Source organism: Oncorhynchus gorbuscha, linkage group LG25 (assembly GCF_021184085.1).
Source record: "Oncorhynchus gorbuscha isolate QuinsamMale2020 ecotype Even-year linkage group LG25, OgorEven_v1.0, whole genome shotgun sequence".
Taxonomy (NCBI): Eukaryota; Metazoa; Chordata; class Actinopteri; order Salmoniformes; family Salmonidae; genus Oncorhynchus; species Oncorhynchus gorbuscha.
This window is the reverse complement of record NC_060197.1, coordinates 27,037,227-27,054,514: the sequence shown is the minus strand read 5'-3', so window position 1 is coordinate 27,054,514 and position 17,288 is coordinate 27,037,227. Positions and strand designations below refer to the sequence as shown.

General features: G+C 42.5%; 1 long non-coding RNA gene across 1 annotated transcript; it reads right to left on the bottom strand.

Moving 5' to 3' along the window:
- Nucleotides 1-4,959: 4,959 nt before the first annotated feature.
- LOC124013713 lies at nt 4,960-8,856 on the bottom strand. The gene is made up of 3 exons (XR_006834917.1): nt 8,728-8,856; nt 5,457-5,528; nt 4,960-5,281 (listed from the first exon to the last, which is right to left on the bottom strand). It is a non-coding gene; the product is annotated as an uncharacterized LOC124013713 (long non-coding RNA).
- Between the last annotated feature and the right edge of the window lie 8,432 nt (nt 8,857-17,288).

Below are 17,288 nucleotides of genomic sequence, written 5' to 3'. Positions count from 1 at the left end.
TTTTAGCCTTTTATCAAATCATGCAGACAAAGGCGTTTTGCCTTCCACTTCTACTGGAATTCATCCTTATCATTTAATTCCAAAAGGGAAGGGATAATTAACTCAACAACAGCACAGACTATTGAGCATGCACACCGGAAATACATTCACCCTCTCCCATTTCGCCAGCAGACGTATGAATAAAACCTATTTCGAAATGTTGCGCAGGGAGAGCGAGTGAACAGGCACCGGGGCAGCGTCAGTGCGTGCCCATGCATGTTTTCCGTCAGAGCGCATCATCTGCACCAGCTTGATATATAAAGCCTCATGTAGCCGTGGTTGCCGGCGTTCTCTCTCTCAGATTCAGTTTCAGTTTCAGATAAACTCAAGACCAGACCACGGGCGGCAGTTGCCATGGCATCGGCAGCATATTTCTAGGGCTCTCTCACTCTCTCTACTATTTGATGCTGCGTGAACTCTTGACCTCGCTGTTAAAAATCCCCAGTAATGGATATGGTTTTATGAGCAGGATATGGACTATATTATTCTCCCAGCACACCATGTCACTGTGTACATTTTCCACAAGATATCTTTCCAAGCATGGTGGGATAATAGCAATACTACTACTACTTCAACTATAGAATAGGCCTATGTGTTTAAGCTACAGAGAAAATAACCTAAAGACCATTGTGTCAGCAAGCTCCCGGTAGACTCTCTAATGGACTTGACTAGGCTATAGCTCTGCTCTTCTCTGCATTACATTCCTGTTCGGCACACTGTGTATATAGGGCCTAATTAGTCTATTTTCACTGGGACCATGTGTTGTGAAATCACTCATGAAAATCCACTGTTGTGGAGGATTGATCTAAGGGGGCACTCACAGCCAAAAGCCATTTCTGCCCAGTCTTACTCTGCACCAGTCTATAGGCTAGGCAGTAGGCTACAAACTCAGGCCTCCTGCCACCGATACATCAAACAAACACAACCAGAGCAGACACACTCTAATCCGCCCGTCACAGCCTAGCCACCGAGCCAATGAGATTCCTCTCCCTCCCTCTCCGCTAGCCTCTTGTATTTGCCTCTGGTCCTAACTAATCTCTGCTCGCTCCCTGTGTTTTCTCTCTCTCTCTCTCTCTCTCTCTCTCTCTCTCTCTCTCTCTCTCTCTCTCTCTCTCTCTCTCTCTCTCTCTCTCTGCTCTTATCTCTCTCTGTGCTCTCTCTCTGTCTCCCTCTCTCTCTCTATCTTCCCTATCTTCTCTCTCTCTGCTCCCTCCATCTCTCTCTCCCTCTCAATGCATCCCCTCTCTCCATCTATTTCTCTACCACTTATATACACACAATCTACTCTACTCAGTACCTAAGTAAAGGAAAACAGTTGTTCCAGCCCAGGCCAGGCCAGGCCAGGCAAGAGTGACTTCATTATGCATACATAATCAATGTTTAATCTCCTCTCCTGAAACTGGCTTTGCTTTTCGCACTCTCTGCACAACCGTGATATTTTCATCCCGGTAATCGAGATAAAACCAAATTGAATAACTTTCCCTTCCATAACCTGCAAAAAAGAGAGAAAACATTCATATGGTATCAGACAATGCCAGATGGCTCTTTCAGAATTACGATTTTTTTTTCGGTAACACCTGGTGATATTTGAAGAGTACCTACATAACACATTCATAACCCATACATAACACATTCATAACCCATACATAACACATTCATAACCCATACATAACACATTCATAAGCAGCACTCTGCAATACACTACGGCAATACACTCTTGTCACCCTTCTAGAATATTTGAAAGCTCTAAGATTCTGACTTGGATTCTCCTCAATCAACATCCTATATCCTACATCTATATCCTACATCTATATCCTACATTACCTGCAGATAAAAGTAACATTTTCAATACATATTTTGTTAATGTTTGGAAGAACCCTTTTACAGTTACATGTAGAATTACATGCAAAGTAAATCTTTTATAGCTTTGAGGTAAAACTGTGTGGTCTCTCTATGAGTATGTGTGTGTGTGTGTTCTGTGTGTGTGTACTTGTGCGTCCATACGTGTGTGTGTGCTGCGTGCGTGTGCGTCCATGCGTGTGTGTGAGTGTGTGTGTGTGTGCCTCCATGCATGTGTGTGTGTCTATCTATCTAATTCTCTGTCAGTCCGTCATCGGGATTTGCTTTGCAAATAATGCAAAGCTGCATAACTCTTTATGTAAGGAGGTCTCAGATGGGGTGAGAGGGCCAGATGAGGATGGGATCAGCCCAGTGTTTGGACTTGTTTGTGCGTGTGTGTGTAAGAGAGGGCGAGAAAGAACGAGAGAAAAGCTGAGGAGATTGAGACAAATACACCAATATAAATTGTGCCCAAGGCAGCAATGTGTTGTGTCTGCATGCGTGCGTGTGTTTACTTTCTATCTACCTATACACACGTCTGAGTGTGTGTCTGTGCGGATAGATTATCCAGTTGCGTTGGAGGCTGTTTTTAGATGTGTCCAGCAGAGGGCCCCGGACCGTGGTGAACCTTTGACCCCAGCGTTAGGGCCTCGGGTGACATCTGTCAGCTAAGCCTTTTTTAGGCAAATGCAATCGCACACACCAACACTGACTATATCAAATTGGGATGCATTCAGCCAGGGGTGCAACTTTCATTGGGGAAGGGGGTTTTATCAGTACAATGTGATACAGAAAAAGGCAACAGTATGCTTGTGAACCATGTAGACGCCTCCGAGCGTGGACTGTTTGGAGTGTTCAGGAGGCTGGATTTAGGACAGTGCGGACACCACTGAGCGGGCTGATAGGCTGTGTGAAGGCAAAGCTTCTGGGAGGCTGGCTGGACCAGCACGGGAGAGTTGAGCATAGTTCAGTGTGTATGTGTTGCGCTTTTTCACCGAGTTGTAAAAGAAAGCAAGCAGAGCAGAAACTGTCTACTCTTTAGTTGACTGATGTAGCTGACAAGGTAACTGCCGTTTAACTTAACATAAAAAAACGAAACAAGTATTTCTGCGCAGTGCTGAGCTAGTATTGTAACTGACCTGTAATGTTTCATCCCCTCTCAACTGAGATGAATGAATTAGCTATGCTAGCTAGTAGCTACATTTACATTTACATTTAAGTCATTTAGCAGACGCTCTTATCCAGAGCGACTTACAAATTGGTGCATTCACCTTATGACATCCAGTGGAACAACCACTTTACAATAGTGCATCTAAATATTTTAAGGGGGGTGAGAAGGATTACTTTATCCTATCCTAGGTATTCCTTAAAGAGGTGGGGTTTCAGGTGTCTCCGGAAGGTGGTGATTGACTCCGCTGTCCTGGCGTCGTGAGGGAGTTTGTTCCACCATTGGGGAGCCAGAGCAGCGAACAGTTTTGACTGAGCTGAGCGGGAACTGTACTTCCTCAGTGGTAGGGAGGCGAGCAGGCCAGAGGTGGATGAACGCAGTGCCCTTATTTGGGTGTAGGGCCTGATCAGAGCCTGGAGGTACTGAGGTGCCGTTCCCCTCACAGCTCCGTAGGCAAGCACCATGGTCTTGTAGCGGATGCGAGCTTCAACTGGAAGCCAGTGGAGAGAGCGGAGGAGCGGGGTGACGTGAGAGAACTTGGGAAGGTTGAACACTAGACGGGCTGCGGCGTTCTGGATGAGTTGTAGGGGTTTAATGGCACAGGCAGGGAGCCCAGCCAACAGCGAGTTGCAGTAATCCAGACGGGAGATGACAAGTGCCTGGAGCTACCACAGCCAGGTCAGCTCTAGTCTCTAGCTACCTGTCAGATAGCGATATGAGGTGGCTATTATTACTATCTAACAGCTGTTTGTATGGACATGTTTTGTAGCCTTTGTTTGGTCCAGTTTCAACAGAGAGCTGGCCAAAAGTTGGCAAATGTTAGCTATACTTTTTTTTTAACCTCAAACACTAGACGTGAATCAAACGATGAAGCCATCGGCCAAATGATTGAAGATTTATATTGTGACATTTTTTTCAGTGCAATGTGAGTTTTTATTAGTCAGTATGGCTATGTGACGTTATTGATCTGTCAGTTTCCCGATTTAATTCTCTACTTTTCACACTGACAAAGGAATAAGCAGTTCGAAAGTTACAGGCTTCACTGTCATGGTGCACAGTAGAGGTCTGTGTCGGATTTCTTCATCCTGCTCCTGCCTGCACCCACAGCTTTTCATGCCACCATCCACTGGCTTTCTGTCCGACTCCCACCTGGCACCGCAAGAACTGGTCCCAAACCCAAGCCCATCCCGCAGTGTTATTTTAGGCGTATGTGACACAGCTCACTTGCCAGCCATGGTCCCAGCAATTTTGCGCCCCATAGGCAATATCAAATGAGCAAAAATCACTTAAGAAATATGTTAAATTGCCAAAGATTCTCACATGGCCTTACATTAAGCTATCTGTACTACTGGGCTGGATTAACCAATATGTTTGATGTAGTTTGAAGAGAGCAGAGTTAGAGAGACCTACACTTTCTCTTGAGCTATTTTTATAGCCTACCGGATAAATATGGGAGATCAATATTTAGGCCTTTCTAGACAATGTAGTAAACTATAGCCTAAATCATATGCCTATTTAGGAAGTACATTCCCTTGGAAAGATAACGGCCCCATGCTATAGCCTACTCTATTTAATTGAGACCACACGTGCACCTGATCGCGCAGGTATGGCTACTGAACTTGAAGCAGCAAGAATGATGACAGCGGCTCTTGCTAAATTTTGCATTGGCCAATAGGATACAGTCTACCTTTTAGGAGGGCAATTTGCAGGCCAAGAAAAAAATATGGGTAATCAATACTTATTGAAAATGAAAAGGTGCAACGCTCGCTCACCATAGTAGACTAACCTATGTATTTATTTACAGACACTAGTAAACAATAGTGCAATCATATTTAAGTTAACACTTGAACTCTCACGTCCAACTAGGAGAGGTAGGCTACTGAAGTTGAAGCAGTGAATTCTGAGTGTGTGAATAATGCGAAACAATATGTGCTTTTAATACAGTAGGTAGGCTAACGCATACAAAGCAGAAAGAGGACCGTTTCCAAATCATCTGTGGGACAACAAAAATACAACATTTTCATCCCAAAGTCGTCTGTCTTCCTCCAGAACCCGCTGCAATGATCTCTGCAATGATCTCTGTCGGAACCTTCAGGTCCCACAGGAATCCCGCGGGAATGCAGCCCTCTAGTGCACAATCAGTACACAACACTATGCTCATCATGTCTTAGAAGGATCAGATTGTGACATGGGTCCCAGCAGGGTCAGACAGCCAGCGAAGACCAGTCTGCGGAGCTGAGGGGAATTTTGCAGTACATTAACAATATCATTGGATTATATAAAGTTTCATCTTGAATTGATGGCTTGACCTACAGTAGCTACACGACAGCAGCTTAAGCTTAAAGCTACAGTCTGGGATCTGACAATAATGTATAAATGTACAACAAGGTAATTCTTTGTCATGCCTCACCTTAGAAGGATCAGATGGTGACAAGGGTCTCAACAGGGTGAGGCAGCCAGAGAAGACCGGTCTGTGATGGAGCTGAGGTGAATTTTTGCAGATACAACACATTACATTTACATTTACATTTAAGTCATTTAGCAGACGCTCTTATCCAGAGCGACTTACAAATTGGTCGCTCTGGATAAGAGCTGCTGGGCTGCTCAGTCCTGGCCTTGGGGGGTCTACCATCCTGTGAGTTGTTACTGGCCTAACACACCCAAAACCAATAATGAATGTTTTACTAAGATCCTAAAGCTGAGTGCAGGGTGGTGGACCCCTAGGGACAGGTCGGGGCGACCCAGCTATATTGTGTGCAAGTAAAAGGTGCTCTATAGTACTATTAGACCTATGAGATTAATTATATGGAGGATTTGCAGTTTCTGTGTGGGTTTTTTGTTGTGTTTTTTGTTGTTTTTAAACCTTTCACTTGGGAAGTTAAAAAATTAAAAGGTGGGAACTGGGAAGGAACTTGTGTTGGGAGAGAGTTTCGTTATTGACTAGCCTGGTAGGGGAATGGCGTGCAGGCGGTTCGGGCTGGCTGGTCGGTCTGGCTGAAATTTGATATAGAGAATAAAGACAATCGAAAGTCTTTATATTTTTTCAAGACTTGTACATTTGTTAAGCTATTGGTTAAAGGTGCAACACAATATATTAATATTAATTTTTGAATTACATTTGATCTAGTTGTTATTAATTACTTAAACATATGTAATAATAATCTCTTACCTAGCTTGATGACTGTGGACATGTTTGCTTACTTTTTGTTCTAAATATATACAGCATATTGGATTTGGTAAAAACAAAAATCAGCTTAAGATGCCCAGGTTATGTCCCCCCCCCCCCCCCCACTTCTAAAACCAAAGATGCGCTAATGCATTCAACCATGCACAGCTAAAAGGGACAAATATTAATGGGGAAATAAATTATGCACAGATAATTTAAAAACGTGAAGAGAGAAATAGAAATAGAGGGCATGAGATAGAGAGGGATGAGAGATGTATACAGACATCTGGAATGAGAACGGTTATACAGTGGGGAGAACAAGTATTTGATACACTGCCGATTTTGCAGGATTTCCTACTTACAAAGCATGTAGAGGTCTGTAATTTTTATCATATATACACTTCAACTGTGAGAGACGGAATCTAAAACACAAATCCAGAAAATCACATTGTATGATTAAGTATTTCATTTGCATTTTATTGCATGACATAAGTATTTGATACATCAGAAAAGCAGAACCTAATATTTGGTACAGAAACCTTTGTTTGCAATTACAGAGATCATACGTTTCCTGTAGTTCTTCACCAGGTTTGCACACGCTGCAGCAGAAATTTTGGCCCACTCCTCCATACAGACCTTCTCCAGATCCTTCAGGTTTCGGGGCTGTCGCTGGACAATACGGACTTTCAGCTCCCTCCAAAGATTTTCTATTGGGTTCAGGTCTGGAGACTGGCTAGGCCACTTCTTACGGAGCCACTCCTTAGTTGCCCTGGCTGTGTGTTTTTCGGGTCGTTGTCATGCTGGAAGACCCAGCCACGACCCATCTTCAATTACTTACTGAGGGAAGGAGATTGTTGGCCAAGATCTCGCGATACATCGCCCCATCCATCCTCCCCTCAATACGGTGCAGTCGTCCTGTCCCCTTTTTAGAAAAGCATCCCCAAAGAATGATGTTTCCACCTCCATGCTTTACGGTTGGGATGGTGTTCTTGGGGTTGTACTCATCCTTCTTCTTCCTCCAAACACGGTGAGTGGAGTTTAGACCAAAAAGCTCTATTTTTGTCTCATCAGACCACATGACCTTCTCCCATTCCTCCCCTGGATCATCCATATGGTCATTGGCAAACTTCAGAAGGGCATGGACATGCGCTAGCATGAGCAGGGGGACCTTGCGTGCGCAGCAGGATTTTAATCCATGACGGCGTAGTGTGTTACTAATGGTTTTCTTTGAGACTGTGGTCCCAGCTCTCTTCAGGTCATTGACCAGGTCCTGCCGTGTAGTTCTGGGCTGATCCCTCACCTTCCTCATGATCATTGATGCCCCACGAGGGGAGATTTTGCATGGAGCCACAAACCGAGGGTGCTTGACCGTCATCTTGAACTTCTTCCATTTTCTAATAATTGCGACAACAGTTGTTGCCTTCTCACCAAGCTGCTTGCCTATTGTCCTGTAGCTAATCCCAGCCTTGCGCAGGTCTAAAATTTAACCCTGATGTCCTTACACAACTCTCTGGTCTTGGCCATTGTGGAGAGGTTGGAGTCTGTTTGATTGAGTGTGGACAGGTGTCTTTTATACAGGTAACGAGTTCAAACAGGTGCAGTTAATACAGGTAATGAGTGGAGAACAGGAGGGATTCTTAAAGAAAAACTAAGAAGGTCTGTGAGAGCCGGAATTCTTACTGGTTGGTAGGTGATCAAATACTTATGTCATGCAATAAAATGCAAATTAATTACTTAAAAATCATACAATGTGATTTTCTGGATTTTTGTTTTAGATTCCGTGTCTCACAGTTGAAGTGTACCTATGATAAAAATGACAGACCTCTACATGCTTTGTAAGTAGGACAACCTTCAAAATCGGCAGTGTATCAAATACTTGTTCTTCCCACTGTAGATGCCAATGTGTTTGTTTGTTGATCCAGCCTGACATTGACAGAAGCAATGATCTGAACTGTGAATCGCAATGCTTGCCTGCCTGGCTTTGACCTGTGTACAGTACAAACAGTATATGAAACACCTTCAAATACTTTAGCGGCTCTTGATTGAGCTTGCCTGGCATAATGTAACCAATCGATTAGTCCCCTTAAAGTGCAAATCAATCCTGTCTATCTGACACTCCAGAACAAGCTCAATTAAACACTCACAAAAGTAATTTGAAAGAAAATAATTACGATTTAAACCCAGGGAGGTCTCATGCATTCTTCCCTCCCCATTTCCCCTGTCTCTATCTCTTTCCCCACAGGGGTAGGGTCTTGGCACCCCAGGCGTTTACGTAGAAGGACATGTGAGTTTTGTTGACCTCTCTATCTATCCGCCTGTCCCTTATCCCCCCTTGTTTCAATGTTTAATGTCACATGCACAAGTACAGTGAAATGCCTTTCTTGAAAGATCTAACCCAAACAATGCAGTAATCAAGAACAATGAAATACTAGAAATAACAAGGTAGAACAAAAACACATATAAAAAAACATATTAAAATAAGAAAAAAGAACACGATTGAAGAACCCATTCCTACCGTTCTTCCTCCCTTCCTTCCTCCCTTCCTTCCTCTGCCCCAGAGCTCCCTGTCAAGGCTCCACTCCACGGTGGTCTACGGCGATGACGTTTTTCGTTCTTTCGTTCATTCGAGGAAAGCACCTTGAACTCAGCAACCACCCCGGCGGTCACGCTCGTCACGTTGCGTAAACTCCCTCCCGCCCTCGCCACCTGACCTCTTCGTGAACCGTTGCATCGCCGCCGGGGGTGACGCTAAACCATCCCGATCAGGAGGCAAAGAAGAGAGAAGAGCAACAGCGCCTCACCCCTGTCTTCTTCTTCTTCTTCTTCTTCTCAAATCTATATCATAAATCTAAGCAGGCAGATGGCTGAGGATACAACATGCATAGTGTATAGGGATTTGTGTTGACAAACAGGGAAATATGCATGGTCATAGCCTATAGTGGCACTGTATAGGACAGTGTACTTCATGTCCCAAAATATACAGAACAAAAATATCAACGCAACATGTAATGTGTTGGTCCCATGTTTCATGAGCTGAAATAAACGATAGCAGAAATGTGTCAATACGCACAAAAAGCTTATTTTGTGCACACATTTGTTTATATCCCTGTCAGTGAGAATTTCCCTTTTGCCAAGATAATCCATCCACCTGACAGGTGTGGCATATCAAGAAGCTGATAAAAAAAACATGATCATTACACAGGTGCACCTTGTGCTGGGGACAATAAAAGTCACTCTAAAATGTGTTGCTAGAGAATTGAATGTTCATTTCTCTACCATAAACTGCTTCCAACGTCATTTTAGAGAATTTGGCAGTACGTCCAACCGGCCTCACAACCGCAGACAACGTGTCCAGGACCTCTACATCCTGCTTCTTCACCTGCGGGATCATCTGAGACCAGCCACCAGGACAGCTGATGAAACTGTGTGTTTGCACATCCAAATAATTTCTGGGTTATGGGCAGGCATAAGCTACAGACAACGAACACCATTTTATTGATGGCAATTTGAATGCCACAGAAATACCGTGACAAGATCCTGAGGCCCATTGTTGTGCCATTCCTTTCATCCGCCGCCATAACTTCATGTTTCAGCATGATAATGCACTGCCTCATGTTGCAAGGATCTGTACACAATTCCTGGAAACTGAAAATGCCCCAGTTCTTCCATGGCCTGCATACTCACCAGACAAGTCACCCATTGAGCATGTTTGGGATGCTCTGGATTGACGTGTACGACAGCGTGTTCCAGTTCCAGCCAATATTCGGCAACTTTGCACAGCCATTGAAGAGGAGTTGGACAACATTCAACAGGCCACAATCAACAGCCTGATCAACTCTATGTGAAGGAGATGTGTCATGCTGCATGAGGCAAATGGTGGTCACACCAGGTACTGACTGGTTTTCTGTTCCACTCCCCTACATTTTTTTTAAGGTATCTGTGACCAACATATCTGTATTCCCAGTCATGTGAAATCCATAGATTAGGGCCTAATGATTATATTTAAATGGACTGATTTCCTTATATGAACTGTAACTCAGTAAAATCTTTGAAATTGTTGCATGTTGCGTTTATATTTTTGTTCTGTGTACATATTTATATTTTTTAATGGAAACTTCTACGTAATCTCAATACAAAAATATATATTTTTTTTAAAATTGTGTAGTGCTTTTCAAAGAATCTCAAAGTACGTAAAAAGTGAAATCACAAACACAACATTATAATGGCGGAGATGAAATGTCTCGGGTCAGTTTAGGAGGAAACGGAGGCTGTTTGGGCTGGAAACGCAGTGGAGGTTCAGTGGAGGGGGCATTCGATGGAAAAGCCAAGGAGAAACAAACACAGTCTGAAAGTGTTTTGTCCCGAAGCTCTTTTAATTAACAGCACACCACACCTGCTTCACTCCATTGGAGCTCCTTCTCTGGCACTGATCCTCCATTGCCAGGAATGTAACACCCACCTGGGTGATGCCGTGGCTGCTGAAAAGCGCACGAAAAGCCACCACATCTTGACAGTGGTTAGAAGCATTCTCTGAACAGTGCATGCACTTCCTTGGTTACCCCTGGACACAGCATGCAGTCCTTGGTTTAATACGTCCAAACATATTTTTTTGAATCCAAACAGCCAGCTAGCTAGCTATCAAGCCAAAATATAGACTTTTCATCACGATCCTGCAACTCTGAGAGTCAAGACCACAGGACATAATGAGCAAACCCTAGAGCAGAATAAATGTATTTTCGATTCAAGAACAAACAGAAAAAATATTTTCAAGAGCGAAGTGAGAGGCGGTGGAGATTTCACTTCACGATGACACCATCTTTTGGACAACAGCGGTCACTGCATTTCAGAGCGCAAAGCCCAACAGAAAAATCTCCTCCAATCCCTTTCATATATCTATTCCAAAATGCCCTACTCATATGTTGACTAAAAACAAATGGAGCTTTGCAAACAGCTCAAACCAATCCAATAGTTACAATTTGACATGAATGAGGCTCACAAACAATAGCAGAGCAGGATTTGAACACTCACTCCAACCAGTATATCCACAAAGACAAATCCAGACAAATGTAGCTATTCATAGTAAAATGCCTGCTATATTTTTAGATGACTAGATTATAATTTCCCTCTGATTTAGATGCATTGCTGTATTGGATATGAATGTACACTATGGTATTTGATTTGGAACCTATTCTGACAGATGCTTGCCCACACCCGGTCTCCCCAACCCACCCCCTCCGCCCCCTCTCTGGCCTTTTAGCCAATGGGAGCTAGGCAGACCCTCTGGGGTGTGTCTCATTAGCTAGATTCCAGGACCTGGATCTGGCCCACTGCATGCGCTCAGTTGGAAGAGATGCGGTCCAGAGGGGCCGACATCATCTGCTTTCTCTCCTGTTGGAGAGGAGAGGAGGGGGAAGAGAAGAGAAGAAAGGTCTGTTTAGTCATACCTGAATATTACAGTCCATCTCTCTCTCTTTCTCTCTCTCTCTCTCTCTCTCTCTCTCTCTCTCTCTCTCTCTCTCTCTCTCTCTCTCTCTCTCTCTCTCTCTCTCTCTCTCTCTCTCTCTCTCTCTCTCTCTCTCTCTCTCTCTCTCTCTCTCTCTCCTAATGACCCTTTCTATCTCTCTCTGTCTCTCTCCCAAGGACCCTTTCTCTCTCTCCTCCTCTGTCTCCTGTCTCCTCTTCTGTCCAATTTGCTGCTGTGCTAAGGATATTACTGTGATACACCAGTATTGCTTGTTTTGGGTTTGGATCCATATGTTAAAGGGATATTGTGGATGCTCTGTTCTGAGCTATGAGACATGACCAAACCTAAGACCTGGTAGGGGAGGAGAGAAGAGAAGAGAGAAAGGAAAGGAGAGAAGAGAGATGATAAGAGAGGGCTGGGTGGGTGGGTTTAAATAGTCATGCAGAAAGCTGCCTGTAGCCCAAGCCAAGCAAGCTCCCTTATTCAGAGATGCCCCTTGGGGGTGGTAGAGGGGAGGGGGAGACGGGGTAGAGAGGGAGGAGATAGGCCCCCCTCCTCATGGTCCATCAGCTCTCGTACCCCCATGAGAGACTGGTTTGGTCTGACCAGTCTCTCATCCCCTTCCACTATACATGTCGCTCTACCTCTCTACCTACAATGCCCAATCTCTCATCTTTCCTTCCACTATACTAACCTCTATCGCTTCTTCCAATGCTTTCAAAACAAGATATAATCAATTACCCCAAAAATGGAGCGAGAGAGAATGTTAAAAGAATGGTAGCTTGCCACTACCTTGTGCTGCTTTACTGCCCGCTACAAATCTCCCATCTTCCCTTCAAGCAGAATGTTAGCTTGCTACTGCCTCCACAATCCAAAAGGCTTTCAAAACCAGGCATCTAATCAATTGCTGAAAACGTTTATTTTTAATTTGCCATCCTGTAAAGGCTTATCAAAATCTGCCATCTGTCCTTTATCATCGAGCATCCAATAAACATGTGTAGGCTTTACTATCTGTCTGTCATGTACAGTCAGCTACTTCTTCCATTATTCAAACTAGTGGGCTGTTTGTGTGCATTTTCATGAATAGAAATCAACCAAACCATTAACTCCTGTTTTAAAAAAGCCATAGCAGTCGTCCCAAATGGCACCCTATTCCCTACATAGTTCATTACTTTTGAACAGACCCCTATCAAATATCTGTACACTGATGTGAGTCGATGGATACACAGGATGACCTGTGGAATGTGAATGGGACCTTTGTCCCACTACATTAACATCATGGCTGTGTCCAAAATAATATGGCACCCTGTTCCCTATATAGTGCACTTCTTCCCATGGGGCCCTGGTTAAAAGTAGTGTACTGTAAAGGGAGTAGGGTGCCATTTGGAATGAAGCCCATGAGAGTGACCCTGAATGGAGAGAGGGCAGTGGGAAAGAGATATGATTTAATACAGTGCAATGGGGTTTTATCACATAACATGATTCACTATTATTATGAGGTAAAAAAATAAAATAAAAAGAATGTTGGTACAAAACGATAGTACTATTAGACTATGGTTCTGATGACTCTCAAATGCAATCAAAGCAAATTTGTGGCATAAAGTTCCATGGCAGTGTAGCCATGGTTTTGGAATAACAAATGTTTAATGTATGTCTGATGCTTTTCTTACATTGTAAAACCATTAAACATGTGACACATTTAAAACCTAAAACGTTTAAAACTTAGATTTGCTAATAAGTGTTTTAACAAGATGAAACATGATTGTCAGCTTTTTTCCAGTCGGTTTCCAATCAGGAGAACACCTACAGTATATTGAGTATACCAAACATTAGGAACACCTTCCTAATATTGAGTTGCCCAATCATCATTTATTCAAAATCTAATTATAATTCAATCTGGAAATTTGAGTGACAGAATGGTGACATTGGGTCCTGCTATGCTAAGCTACTGTAGCATCAGACGTTCTTTTTTTCTGACCAAGGCCATGAACTACCAACGCGTGACTCTGCTATCCCACGTTGGCGGCGAGTGGACTTTAAATGACACAAAGTGGACATTTGGAAAGACACAAAGCATCGTTTTCACCACACATTTCACATTTGCAAGTTTAGTGAGCAATTACAGTAGGCGGCCTACAGGCCATTAGATACATCCATTGCAATTGGACATTGAAAGAGGAGTGGGGAGAAGTGGGGAGATGAGGACAAACCATATCTCTTTTTTTTATCGTCAATAAGTGCTTGATTAAAAAAAAACACTTTGAAAGATAGTTGCCCCCTGCAGCGATGTACAAATACATTGTCAAAATTGACTTCTTTGAGAGAGCATTTCACACATCCAGTCCTCGCTCAATGACAGACCGATGGCATTGTATGATGATTGGTTACAGAAATGGCAACATTTGCAGCAACGACAAGTCAATCATTCCACAATTACCATTGAGTGTTTTGACTCTCCTCGAGGTCTGTGAGCTAGAAAAGCTGTTTGCTTTCATATGTTTGTACTACATTTGAGTAATTTAGCAGAGGCACTTATCCAGAGCAACTCACAGCAGTGAGTGGATACATTTTGTATTTATTTCCACAAACTGGTCCCCCATGGGAATCAAACCCACAACCCTGGCGTTGCAAGCACCAGGCTTTACCAACGGATCCCCATGTCTTTTAAGTTGATATAAAACATTGCCATGAGGTATGGGGGGACATTTCCCCTCCAAAAATTCAGAACAGGTCGATTCGTCCCCTCCAGTCATTTCTTTCAAATCTAAAATAAATATTATAGCATATGAACACATAAGCAATGACAAAATGTGAAGAATTGCTGGAAATGAGCTTTACCGGTCGACGGTCAACTCCTCTTTCTCAATTTTCCAACTGAAATGCGGTGTGCCTTTCCTGGTTCATCTGCTGTATGTGTAATTCTGGTCATGTGCGCCGCGACCGACATAGATAGCTCGTTAACTAAGCTAGCCACTTGTAGCTAGCCAGAAACTCCCCCAGTATGTGTTGATGTCATTGCACAGGATTTGTTTTTGGACAGAAGCGGTCGAGATCGGTAAGAAATGGCACTCCTCTAGCCAAATATCTTATTCCTGCATTATATGTATTTTTAAGCATTAAATTACCTTGTATGATAGGTGCATTGATCAGTTATACCATTTAAAGACCTTGTTTAAAAATTGTTTTTGCCCAAAGATGATCTTTAACATAGCTGTCCAATGTTTCCAGCTTTGAAATAAGAAATATGGCCTATAATTAATGACAATATGAGTTAAATAGTTTTCCTTGGAATGGTGTTGTTGTACCCAAACAACAGAATGGTGTGGGTTTTGTCGTGGAAATTCATACTGAGAGAGATGTTATTTCTTCAAACAATCATCTTTATTTAATATCGATTAGTTATTGCAATAATGAGGCTGATCGACCCCACACCCTTGAGTGTTGGACCGAGTAACCTAACCTTTACACAAATACAGAGTACTATATATAGCTGACACTAAAAATGCCTCGTCATGGTTGGTTCCACCCCTCCCATGCAGACCAAGGAGCATCATAAGCCACTCTGGGTTCATCCAGTCGTTATCTGCACAGGGTTGTTGTCTTAACCCCACCCTGGCTTAATTTCCCAGTTGCAAGAATGATTTTGAGACACTGAGGGATTGTTCTACTCCTAAACTATCTCTTGTAAAACACATTCTTGTATATGTATGTCACGCCTTGGTCATTGTATTTTGTGTTTTTGTTATATGTTTGGGTAGGCCAGGGTGTGACATGGGTTTATATGTTGTTTTTCGTATTGGGGTTTGTAGTTTTGGGATCGCGGCTGATTAGGGGTGTTGTATAGGCTTGGCTGCCTGGGCGATTCTCAATCAGAGTCAGGTGATTCTCGTTGTCTCTGATTGGGAACCGTATTTAGGCAGCCTTAGTTTCGCTTTGTATTTCGTGGGTGATTGTTCCTGTCTTTGTGTAGTGTTCACCAGATAGGCTGTAATAGTTTCACGTTCCGTTTGTTGTTTTCGTCTTTCAGTTATTTCATGTACCGCATTTCATTCATTAAAGTCATGAGTAACCAACACGCTGCATTTCGGTCCGACTCTCTTCCTTCAACAGACGAACGCCGTTACAATGTAATGCAGTCTTTAACTCATTTGTCAGCTAAAGCCATCTCTAGTGACCATACGCCCAGATTAGCTGCAGGGAAATGGAGTTGTATTTTGTTTTAGGTATTTTCTTAAAACTGCATCGTTGGTTAAGGGCTTGTAGGTAAGCATTTCACTGTAAGGTTGTTGTATTACCTGTTGTATTAAGGCAAATGTGACAAATACAATTTGATTTGATTTGAAAAACACGGAAAAACACAGACACTAGTAAGACAGAAATCTCTTACTATTAGTTAAATATTAATTAACCATTAATATCAAATAAATCAAGTGAATACATACTTTTTCTATCACAGCGTATATTCAAGCAAGAAGATTGCTGATTGGCCAGCTCATCCTTCTCAGAAGAATGACATCATCCTCTATGAGATAATAGCAAGCCTTTTTTAAAACGGTCTGTTTGAGGTTTTTAATGTATTATTTGTATTTATTTATGCTTTGGCCACAAATATGAGTATAGGATGAGTCAACAACATTATAGGGGTCATGAGATAACAGAATATTAACTTAAGTGATATTTTCACTGGATAGTTACTTTTAAACTGCAAAAATGTTCCTCAGACTCATGGCAAAATGTGTTGAAATGCAGGAATTTAACTGTTTTTACCCCCCAATTGATTTTTATTGAGGGACCTTCCTGTTATCATTCCACTTATATTGTGTTGTCAAAATAACCCTCCATATACCCCTCAAATACCCCCCAAGAGAGGAATAATAAGTCATGTCAAACTGTGTAGAATTGCAGGAAATGCGTTTTAAAATGTAAAAACAAACCAATCTGGGGGGACCCCATGGACCCTCTACCATTCATCCCTCCCAATATTTACAGCTTCATTTCGCCCTTGGTATAAAAGCTTGACACTTTTAAAGCCATAGACTATAACCCACTCATCTAGAATCATATTTTACCTGTCAACCGCAGAGCTGTCTCTGGTGAGATTCCCTACGACAATACTTAGCTCCCCTGCTCTCCTAGCAACGAAATATAGGTCAACAATCTTCATAAAGACACATTTAGATTTTATGAAAGGCTGGCTAATGCCCACCGACAAATATCTACTTCTATTTCTGTGAAAACGCATGGCAAAATGTGTGGTTGGCCTATCTAATAAAGATGAATGTAGCTCACAAGTTTTAGGTCTATTATACATGTCGGTAAATATTGCTACAGTTCCTTGTTCGCTTCAAAACAGAGAAGCACAGTTGAATAAAATCTCAAAAGATGAATTGCAACAATTCATTAATATTTAATCATTCACATTTTCCAATACAGTTTCTCAGTCGCTTTGGTGCATTTTTCACAACATCCCTAACACGTGCAAAATAACAAGTGCATTTCTCAGAACAATTTGTACAAACTGCAACATACAATAGATATGTTTCTAAAGCTAGTCAGTCACTAAAAATCCTTAGTACAGCTCTCAAAGGAAAATATTCATGCCAATGACCATG